The sequence below is a fragment of the Galeopterus variegatus genome, unplaced genomic scaffold (genome assembly GCF_000696425.1).
Source record: "Galeopterus variegatus unplaced genomic scaffold, G_variegatus-3.0.2 Scaffold5355, whole genome shotgun sequence".
In the NCBI taxonomy this organism is placed as follows: domain Eukaryota; kingdom Metazoa; phylum Chordata; class Mammalia; order Dermoptera; family Cynocephalidae; genus Galeopterus; species Galeopterus variegatus.
Window position 1 is genome coordinate 56,857 of NW_007731466.1, and position 10,496 is coordinate 67,352.

A 10,496-nucleotide genomic window follows, 5' to 3' on the forward strand; every position below is an offset into this window, starting at 1 on the left:
AGACAGCCGATGACTGCTTCAATCTCATTGTTTGTTATTGGTCTGTTTAGGTTTTCTGTTTCTTCTTGGTTCATTATTTGTAGTTTGTGTGTGACCAGAAATTTATCTATTGCTTCTAGGTTTTCAAATTTGTTGGCATATAGTTGTTTGCAATAGTCTCTAATGATTTTTTTGAATTTCTGTGGTATCAGTTGTAATGTCTCCTTTTTCGTTTCTGATTTTTGTAATGTGGGTCTTTTCCTTTTTTTTTTCGTTAACCTAGCTAATGCCTTTTCAATAAACAGTGTTGGGAAAACTGGACAGCCATATGCAGAAGAATGAAAGGGCCCCTGGAAAATCACAAAGAATTTGTTCTATCACCTTGTAAAAAATGAGGCGGCTGGATATTCACATGCCAAAAAAAGAAAAAAGAATCTAGAATTATCATACATCCAGATAATGAAGTATTACTCATTACTAAAAAGAAATGAGCTATCAAGTCATGAAAAGACATTGAAGATCTTTAAATGCAAATTACTAAATAAAAGAAGCCAGTCTAAAAAGGCTACCTACATATGATTCCAACCATATGACATACTGGAAAAGGCAAAACTATGGAGACAATAAAAATATTAGTGGTTTCTAGGGGTTAGGGAGGAGAGACGGAGAAATAGGTGGAGCACAGAGGACTTTTAGAGCAATGAAACTATTCTGTATGATACTGTAATGGTGGATACGTGTCTGTCGGCAGGTGGACCAAGGGCAGATTGTCCACCTAACTAGAAAGGTATCTCAAGGTTGAACAATGAAATAGGCCATTCCATGCAATAAAGCAAAGAACTTTATTACAGGGTAATTTGCTTACAGAGTAATGTGTCTGTTGGGTGGATGGATGATGACCCGTAAGCGTATGCCAAGCTTCTCTCTGCACTATCTCAAAGCAAACTATTCTGTATGATACTGTAATGGTGGATACGTGTCTGTCGGCAGGTGGACCAAGGGCAGATTGTCCACCTAACTAGGAAGGTATCTCAAGGTTGAACAATGAAATAGGCCCTTCCATGCAATAAAGCAAAGAACTTTATTACAGGGTAATTTGCTTACAGAGTAATGTGTCTCTTGGGTGGATGGATGATGACCCGTAAGCGTATGCCAAGCTTCTCTCTGCACTATCTCAAAGCTGAGTTCAGGTTTATTCAGGCAGTTTGTAAATAAGCTTAACAGAACTAGTTCTAAATGTTGACACAGGTGGCCCGGCTGGCTTATTGTCACACCAGAATTCAATCTTTCCTTCGTCACAGTCAGCAGGTTGTTCCTCTTTGTTGTTCTAACTACCTTTCCCCTAATTATTGTATAACTTTATGGGAAGAGGTTTATTTTCTATGTTAAGCTTAACAATGGAATTTAGAGGCATTCACAAAAACATCAGATGTTCTTTGACAGAATGAACTTCCAAAGGCTTTAGACTGAATCAATGAATTAGGTGAAAAAAACTGAAAATTATTGGAATTCACTTTTTAACTTATAGACCACTGATATGAAATGGCATCATTTAATTATTTTTGAAGTTCTGCTTTTGGTAATGGAGTAAAGACATTAAGAGCTATTGCTTTATTTTTAAATATGCACAAGAAAACTTGGACCTAAAAATGAATGAAATTAAGACAGAAGTGGACAAACTATAGCCCACAGCTGCAAGCTAAGAATTGCTTTTTACATTTTTAAAAGGTTGAAAACCAAAACCAAAACCAAAACCAAAGAAGACAGAGACCACATGGTACCTTCAAGACTTAAGATGTTTTCCATCTGGACTTTTATAGAAAAAAAAAGTCATGCTCCACAGAGTGAAATGTATATGCAATTCTGAAGGCTACATGTTAAACCTTCATCTTTAGGCAAAGTCTTTCTGTATTAAAATAAATTCCTATAATACAATGATTTTAAGTAGATTTGTGTCTTCTGGTTTTCATGTAGTCATGATACCACTGTGACACCAATAGTAGATGATAAATGTTGACAAATTGTTCAAGGTACATACTCATCACCAACATTCTTGAGAAATAGACATTTTAATTTAATTTTTTATTAAACATGCACTTGGCGTTTTTGAGTTACTAAAAGGGTTTAATTGCAAAAAATTCTTAAAGTATTACCAAAAAAGTATCAAATAATAAAACAAATAAATAGCTATAAATTTACACCAAACAATGCATTACAAAACCACTGCAGCAAGAACATTCAAACCACTGTCTAAACATTCTCTTAGGACTGTTCAATTTCCTTTTCATAGTTTGTATGAACTCAACCTTAACTAATTTCCTAAAATTTTCACTGAATTACTAACTAGCAGATGGAGCATAGTTTTTATTTCTTAGTGGTATATAAAATAATGAGATGTCTTCTATATATGTTTTCTTTAATTTGACAAAACACAGTATTTACTTCTTAACTGCAATATGTGTTTATAAAAAATAATCATACCTAGGTTACCTGCCTGAGAGTTTTTATTATTCTGGAGACAGGGAATGCTTGAAGAAAGCCATGCTCTTTTTTGAGCACACTTAGCCCCTATCCCTCTTACTATCTATCCCTCCTGATTTCACTTGTCCCGCAGAGATGAAAATGAATAATTATGAGGTGCTACTGATACAAATGAAAACTCATTAAACAACAGATATTTATCAGGCTAAAAGAGCCTACTATACACACAATACAATCCTCTAAATTCTTCCATCAAGAGTGAGAATCCCCTTATTCTCTAGTAGGCCACTGAGATGAATTTAACTAGAGATGCCATTTGTCATAGATGCTTTCAGGTCTCGTTTAGAAAACATGTCTTTTAGCTTTTTAGCCAGGAGCTTCCAGGATATGCGATCCACTTTTGTCACAAATTAATGCCTTTTTCTTTTATTGCTTTCATGGCCAAGGTTCATGCCTGGGATCTCATGTTATATTTATTTATATAGACCTGTGTGCAAGTGTGTGTATGTGTGTGTGTGTGTAAAATAAAATAGAAAAAGAAAAAGTACCTGATATATACACTTATAAATATAGAAGTGAGAGATTTTTTAAAGTAGCAGTTTAAAAAAAATCTAGAAATTAAAAAAAATTAGCTAGCAATACCTTATATTTGCATAGTGCATTATTGTTTACAAAGCAAACAAGTGCAATTCTAAGTGATGTGCTACAAAATGGTGACGAGCCTTTTAAATCTTATGCTAATATATATGTGTATCTATATGCTATATTTTTATGTATGTGAGTGTTTACTTTTTCATGATGTACTTAGTTATGGGATAACTATAAATTACTCATCAATTATTTTTAGCCTATGTAGGTCTTTTGTACAGTAACATACATAATCCTGGGGATACTTTTGATGCCTCTTATGATGAAGGCATACAGTTTTTAGTCTTTCAGAGCAATTTGTAGGATACAGTATTTCACTTAGTACATAGAATTTGAACTTAATTCACATTATTACATTTCAAATATAAACTTAAACTTACATTTAAGTTTTACATTTCAAAACCTCCCTGGAGAATACAAGGTTAGTTCAATATTAGGAAATCCATTAACATCACATACCACATGTATAGAGCTAAGGAAAAAAATCATATAATATATCCATACATGCTGGAAAAGCATTTGACAAAATTCAACACCATTCATGATTTTAAAAAAAAGAGAGAGAGAGAATAAAAAAGAATATAAAAAATTCCTTATATGTGTATGCATATGCAGATGTATATGTGTGTATGTGTGTATCTAAGTCTTAAAGTGGATATGTTATTTAATGGGAAAACATAAAAAGGTATTTTCATTAAGATCACTAACAAGGCAAGGATGTCTGTTATCTTCCTATTAATAAAATTTGTATTAGGGTATTAGCCAGTCCAATTAGACAAGATAAATCAATTAGAGGCATAAGAATGGGTAAAAAAGAAACAAAACTGTCAGTCTGTAAATGATATAATAGCAAAACTAGAAAATCCTGCAGAATCAATCAAGCTAACAAAAGATAATTTAATAAGGTGGTAGGATATAAAATTTACAAATAAAAATCAATAACTTTAATATATACAAACAATAACCAATTTGATGTTTAACCCTAATGATGGTAGAGAAAACCCATTTAGAGAAGTAGCAAAAAGATAAAAAATACTTAGAAATAAATGTAAAAAATAATGTGCAGACCTGTACCTGAAAAAATTTTAAACACTTCTGAAAGATACAAAAGTAGACTTGAACAAATGTAAAGGCATCCCCCATTCTTGGAAAGAATGACTGGACATTATAAAAATACCAGTCTTTATGATCCAGAAATCCCACTACTGATATATATCCAAATGAAATGAAATAAGTATGTTAAAGAGATAACTGCACTCCCACGTTTATTGCAGCATTATTTGCAATAGCCAAGGTATGGAATCAACCTAAGTGTCCATCAACTGACAAATGGATAAAGAAAATGTGGTATATGTACACAATTCAGCCTTAAAATTGAAGGAAATCCTGTCATTTGCAACAATATGGGCAAACCTGGAGGACATTATGCTAAGTGAAATAAGTCAGGCCCAGGAAAGCAAATACCATATGATCCCACTTATACTCGTGTGTGGAACCTAAGTTGAACTCATAGAAGTAGAGAGTAGAATGGTGGTTACCAGGAGGAGGAGGTCATGGTGGGTGGGGTGGGGTTGGGGAGATGTTTGTCAAAAGATTTAAGTTAGGAGGAATAAGTTCAAAAGATCTATTGTACAACATGGTGACTATAATTAATAACAATATATTGCATTCTTGAAAATGCTAAGACAATGGATTTTAAATATTCTCACCTCAAAAAAAAATATGTGAGGTAATGCATATGCTAATTAGATTAATTTGGCCATTCCACAATTTTATATTTCAAAACAACATGCTGTACACAAAAAATATATACAATTTTTGTCAATTTAAAAAATTTAGAAAAGTACATGTTAGTAAATGGAAAAAAAAAATGATAATAGTTCTCCCTAAGTTAATATATAAATTTAATACGACCCTAATAAAGTTATAAATAAACATTTTTATGGAGTTAGGCACGTCGATACTAAAGTTTACATAGAAAAGCAAGCATGCAAAAACACAAAAGAAAAACTATGAGGAAGCACTAATCCCACTGACATTAAAACATTCTATGAAGCCTCTCTAATCTGCGGTATGGTGAAGGCATGTGCAGAGCCAGACGAGAGATATAGAATGGAGGCCCAGAAAATGACCTAAGTACATATGGAAATTTAGAATATGATAAAAGTGGCATCTCAAATTACTTCTGAAATGATGGACATTTTAATAAATGATTCAGTAACAACTAGGTAGCCACTTGGAATAAAAGATTAAATTAGATCCATATCTCACATAATACACAAGAATAAATTCCAAATGCACTAGGGAAACAAAGTGTAAAAAATGAAACCATACATGTACTCGAAGAACACACAGTGAATTATTCTTCAACTTCAGTGTACGGAAACTTTTTAAACTATGACTCAAAGTAGAGAGGCGATATAAGAAAAAAAATCAATACATTTGATTACATAAAAATAAAAAATCTACATGGTGAAAGCAGTCTAATCAAAAGACAATTGTTGAAGTTTGTGTGAGGGTGTAGCTAAAATAGCTAAAATAGCCTCCAAACTGTAAAGGAACTTTCAGGCCAAAATTTGAAGCAGCCAGCTTCATAAATTTCATTGCCAAGAGTTTATAGGTGGGTAACTTACATACAGGAAGTATCAGACAGGTGACAATCCAGACATTTCAGCTGCACCCACAACTCCTGAAAGGGGAGTTGAGATTTACAAGGGACTTAGAGACAAAGCTGGAACTATGTCAAAGAAAGAAAATCTGTTAAGTGGATGATTCTAGGTGCCTTATGACCACCTGTTTATCGTGAGAGTTGCCTGTGTCTTCTCCCTTATCTTACCCAAACATAGCACTCCTTTCTTTCTCTGCCTCTGGTTGCTAAGCAGCCTGTGCAGGGAAAGATTATAAATATTCACACAAGCTAGAAGGTCTGACCAGCATCCCAACAAACTAGAAAAAAAAAAAATTTGCAACATATACTACAAAGTTTGTGTTATATGTGTATTTAAAAAAGGAGTGTATTAAATGTGTATTTAAAAAAAGAGTTCTGATAATTGAGAGGCAAAATACCAAAAACCCACTAAAAAAAAATGAGGGAATTTGCAACATATACTACAAAGTTTGTGTTATATGTGTATTTAAAAAAGGAGTGTATTAAATGTGTATTTTAAAAAAGAGTTCTGATAATTGAGAGGCAAAATACCAAAAACCCACTAAAAAAAAATGAGGGAAAGATTTGGACAGACAATTCGCCAAAAAAAATACAAAAATAGCCATTAACTATATGAAAATATATTCCAGTTCACTCATAATTAGAGAAATGAAGATAAACAATACTGAGATACCATTTCTACCTATCAGAGTCAAATAATTAAAAAGTACAATAGAAAGTTCTCCAGAGAGACAGAACCAATAGAATACGTATATAAATGTATGAGAGGGGACTTACCACAGGAATTGGCTCATGCGATTACGAAGGCTGAGGAATTCCCTGATAGGACATCTGCAAACTGGACGCCAGTTGCTGGCTCAGTGCAAGTCAGTAAACCTCAGAACCAGGGAAGCCGGTGGTGAGGACAAAGTCCTGAGAGCTGAGGCTGCTGCTGATGTAAGACCTGGAATCCAAAGACTGAAGTCTCAAGTTTGGATGTCCACGGACAGGAGAGGAGAATGTATGCCAGCTCCAACAGATACCGAGAGTGATTCATTCACTTTTTCCTGTTTTTGTTCTCTCTGGGCCTCCACCAGACTGGACGGTGCCTGTCCATATCGAGGGAGGATCTTTCCCATTCAATCCACTCAGGCTTAAATGCTAGTCTCTTCTGGAAACACCCTCACACCCCAAAATAACGCTTACCAACTTTCTATATATTCCTTAATCTAGTCAAATTGACACCTAAAATCAACTATCATGCTGTTGGGGAAACAGGCACCCCTCCACACCTGGTGGCACTGCAGACTGACACAACCCTGCAGGGGGAGATTTTGGCAATGCCTAACAAAACTATATATGAGCTTATTTTTTCAGTGCTTTAATTTTGATAAAATACACATGATATAAAGTTTACCATTTCAACCATTTTTAAGTGTACACTTCAGTGGCATTAAGTTCATTCACAATGTTGAGCAACCATCAGCACCACCCATTTCCAGAACTTTTCATCATTCCAAATTTAAATTCTGTATGCATTAAACACTAACTCCCCATTCCTCTCTCCCCCAGCCCTTGGCAATCACCATGATACTGTTTCTCTGTCTCTATGAATTTGATGGCTTCAGATAACTCCTATAAGTGGAATATACAATATTTGTCCTTTTGTGTCTGACCCATTTCATGTAGAAAAATGTTCTCAAAGTTCACCCATGTTGTAACATGTATTAGAATTTCCTTCCTTTTTAAGGCAAATAATATTCCCCTGTGTGCGTATATCACATTTTTTAATCCGTTCATCTGTTGATGGACACTTTTGGCTGTTTTGAATAATCAGGTTAGGAGCATTGGTGTACAAATGTCCATTTGAGTCCCTGCTTTCAATTCTTTCGTGTATATACCTAGGAATGGAATTGCCAAATCATATGGTAACTTTATGTTTAACTTTTTGAAGAATTGCCAAACCGTTTACCACAGCTGTACTTATCTTTTGACCCAGCAATCCTACTTTTAAGAATCTACCTTGAAGATATACAATTAACAATACAAAAGTACTATGTGTAAGTTATTTGGTATAGTATTGTTTACAATGAAAAAATATAGGAAGTGATTTAAATGCCCATCTATAGGAGAGTGGGTTGAATAAACTATAACATATCCACACAATGGAATACTGTACAGCTATAAAAGAAAAAGAGGCAGATCTATGTGAACTGATATGCAGTAATTTTCCAGATATATTATTAAGTGTAAAAAGCAAAGTTTAAAAGCCTATTTAGAGTCTGCCACCTTGCATGTAAGAAATGAGATACAAGAAAATATAAATCTGCTTATTGGTGCAAAAGAAATATAGAAATTATAAACCATAAGTTAAAGAGATTGTTTACCTACAGAGAATGGTTGGAAACTGGGTAAAAGGGATGGGGGAACAGGAATGTGGTAGCCAGAGTAAGGAGGAAGCGACCTTTCTCTGAGTATACAATTTTTATAGCTTTGGCTCTTATAACCACAGTAATAATTCTCATATCTCAAAAGTAAAACCTAAGTAAACTTGAAAAATATGATTTTGACTCAGTAGTATAAGGCTAAAGGCTACAGGAACAGTAAACAAGTATTGTGATCTAGTTAGCAAATTTGTTTCTAATAAGGATACTAGAAAGTAAACTAGAATAAATAAGCAAATATAGAAGAAAGACAAGTTTCTCACTGTTGGAGGAAGATGTTACGAATAAGGAAAGGGACAAGGCAAAGATGAATATTTGCATAGTCTTAAAATATCTCCCCAAATATATTTATTACTTATGAATGGGAAAATGTGCAGTAATTTTACTGTGGAGAAACCGGTAGGCACCACCCTTAACCAGTAATCAAAATTCATGTCTTTTGGAGCCAGCCCGGTGGCACACTCGGTAGAGGGCGGCACTCCCGCCAAGGGTTTGGATCCCATACAGAGACCGGTCCACTCACTGGTTGAGCGCAGCGTGGGCGCGACACCGAGGGTTGCGATCCCATTACTGGTCACGAAAAAAGACAAAAAGGGAAACACTCCCGCCAAGGGTTTGGATCCCATACAGAGACCGGTCCACTCACTGGTTGAGCGCAGTGTGGGCGCGACACCGAGGGTTGCGATCCCATTACTGGTCACGAAAAAAGACAAAAAGGGAAAAAAGGAAAAAAAAGGTTCATGTCTTTTGAAATAGATGTAACATCGTGTGATGCACAGAGCAAGGGGCCATGTCACCTCCATGGTATTCCTGCTAAAAAGGCTTAACTGCATCTAACCATGAAAAAAACATCAGACAAACACAAATTCTACAAAAGAACTGTTTAGTAGTCTTCGAAAGTGACAAGATCAGGAAAAACCAGGAAAGACTGAGAAACTGTCACAGACTGAAGGAGACTGAGGAGACACGACAATGAAATGCAGTGTGGACCCCTAGCTGGAGTCCTGACACAGAAGAGGAACGTTAGGAGAAACCCAAAGAAGGTTAATAGACTTAGTTCAGGTTGTTGTAGCATGTTTAATTTCATTACATCACTCACTGTGCATATGTAAAACGTTAACAATAGGGGAGGCTGAGTGAAGGGTATACAGGAATCCTCTGTTTAATTTTGCAGCTTTTCTGTAAGTTTAAAATTAATTACAAAGAAAAGTAAACCAAACAACCAGACAAAAAGCACTCTTACTGGTCCTGAGTTTCCTCATCTGTACAATGAGTGTGTTAAATCATATGATTGACAAGATCCATTCTGGATATGAAATCATGAGTCACCACTTGCCATGCTGGGCAAACATCACCCCTCCACCATCAGCACAGGGCTTAAACAATAACCACCATCTTCATTTACTAATACAGTACTTGTTTCTGGTGAAGATAGCACTCGGGTACACCTGCATTACTTTGAAGTAGTTGTTGGGGTCCATACTTCTTTACAAAACAAACCAGATCCCACCTCAACGCTGGCAAAATTTTCTTGCCTCAGCTTAAGGCAATGTTAGAATAAAACAAAAAATTAATCTCTGAACAATTTAATCAATTACTTCGACCCTATGACAATATTGATTTTAATGTCAATAGCCACCATTTTTCTTGTCAAATAGTCAAGATGTCAAATAGCTATCTATGATTTTAGCTGTAATAGACATGTTAAGGAAGCATCTAACTTATTTACTTTTTGGTGGCTGGCTGATACAGGGATTGAACCCAGGACCTTGGTGATATCAGCACCACGCTCTAACCAACTGAGCCCACCAGCCAGCTGGCCTCAACCGTCACCACTTGCTGAAGGTCTATTCTGTGTGTACATGGAGACCTCTAATCCCTTAAAGTTGCATGTTTGCCACTTGTTGCCGACTCCATTTCTCCCACACAGGAACCCGGGCCTCAGAGATCAAGCAATCAGCCGAGGTAGTGAGTGGAAAACCCAAGATGAGAATTCTTTTGTGTACAAAGCATGTGATCTTTCCACCACACAATTCTAGCTCTTCAAATAGAAACAAGCTGAGGAAAACATTTAAAAAAAAAAAAGTGTCAATCCCTCACTTCACACCTTTACCTCTGAGTAGTAGTAATGGGGACAGAAATAATAGAAATACAGCTCAGGTCTCTCAGACCCTCATCTTTTAAACTAAAGGTTTTTTAAACTTGGGGGTGGGTGGGAAGGGAGAGGGTTAACCTTGCAGGCTCCGTTAATGTTCATGGATAAAAGCATCCGACCTGGGAATTATCAAATACATACA

At 35.5% G+C, this 10,496-nt stretch overlaps 1 non-coding gene across 1 annotated transcript; it reads right to left on the reverse strand.

Annotated features, from left to right (window-relative positions):
• Positions 1–9,939: 9,939 nt before the first annotated feature.
• TRNAI-GAU lies at positions 9,940–10,013 on the reverse strand. The gene has a single exon. It is a non-coding gene; the product is annotated as a tRNA-Ile (tRNA).
• Positions 10,014–10,496: the final 483 nt, after the last annotated feature.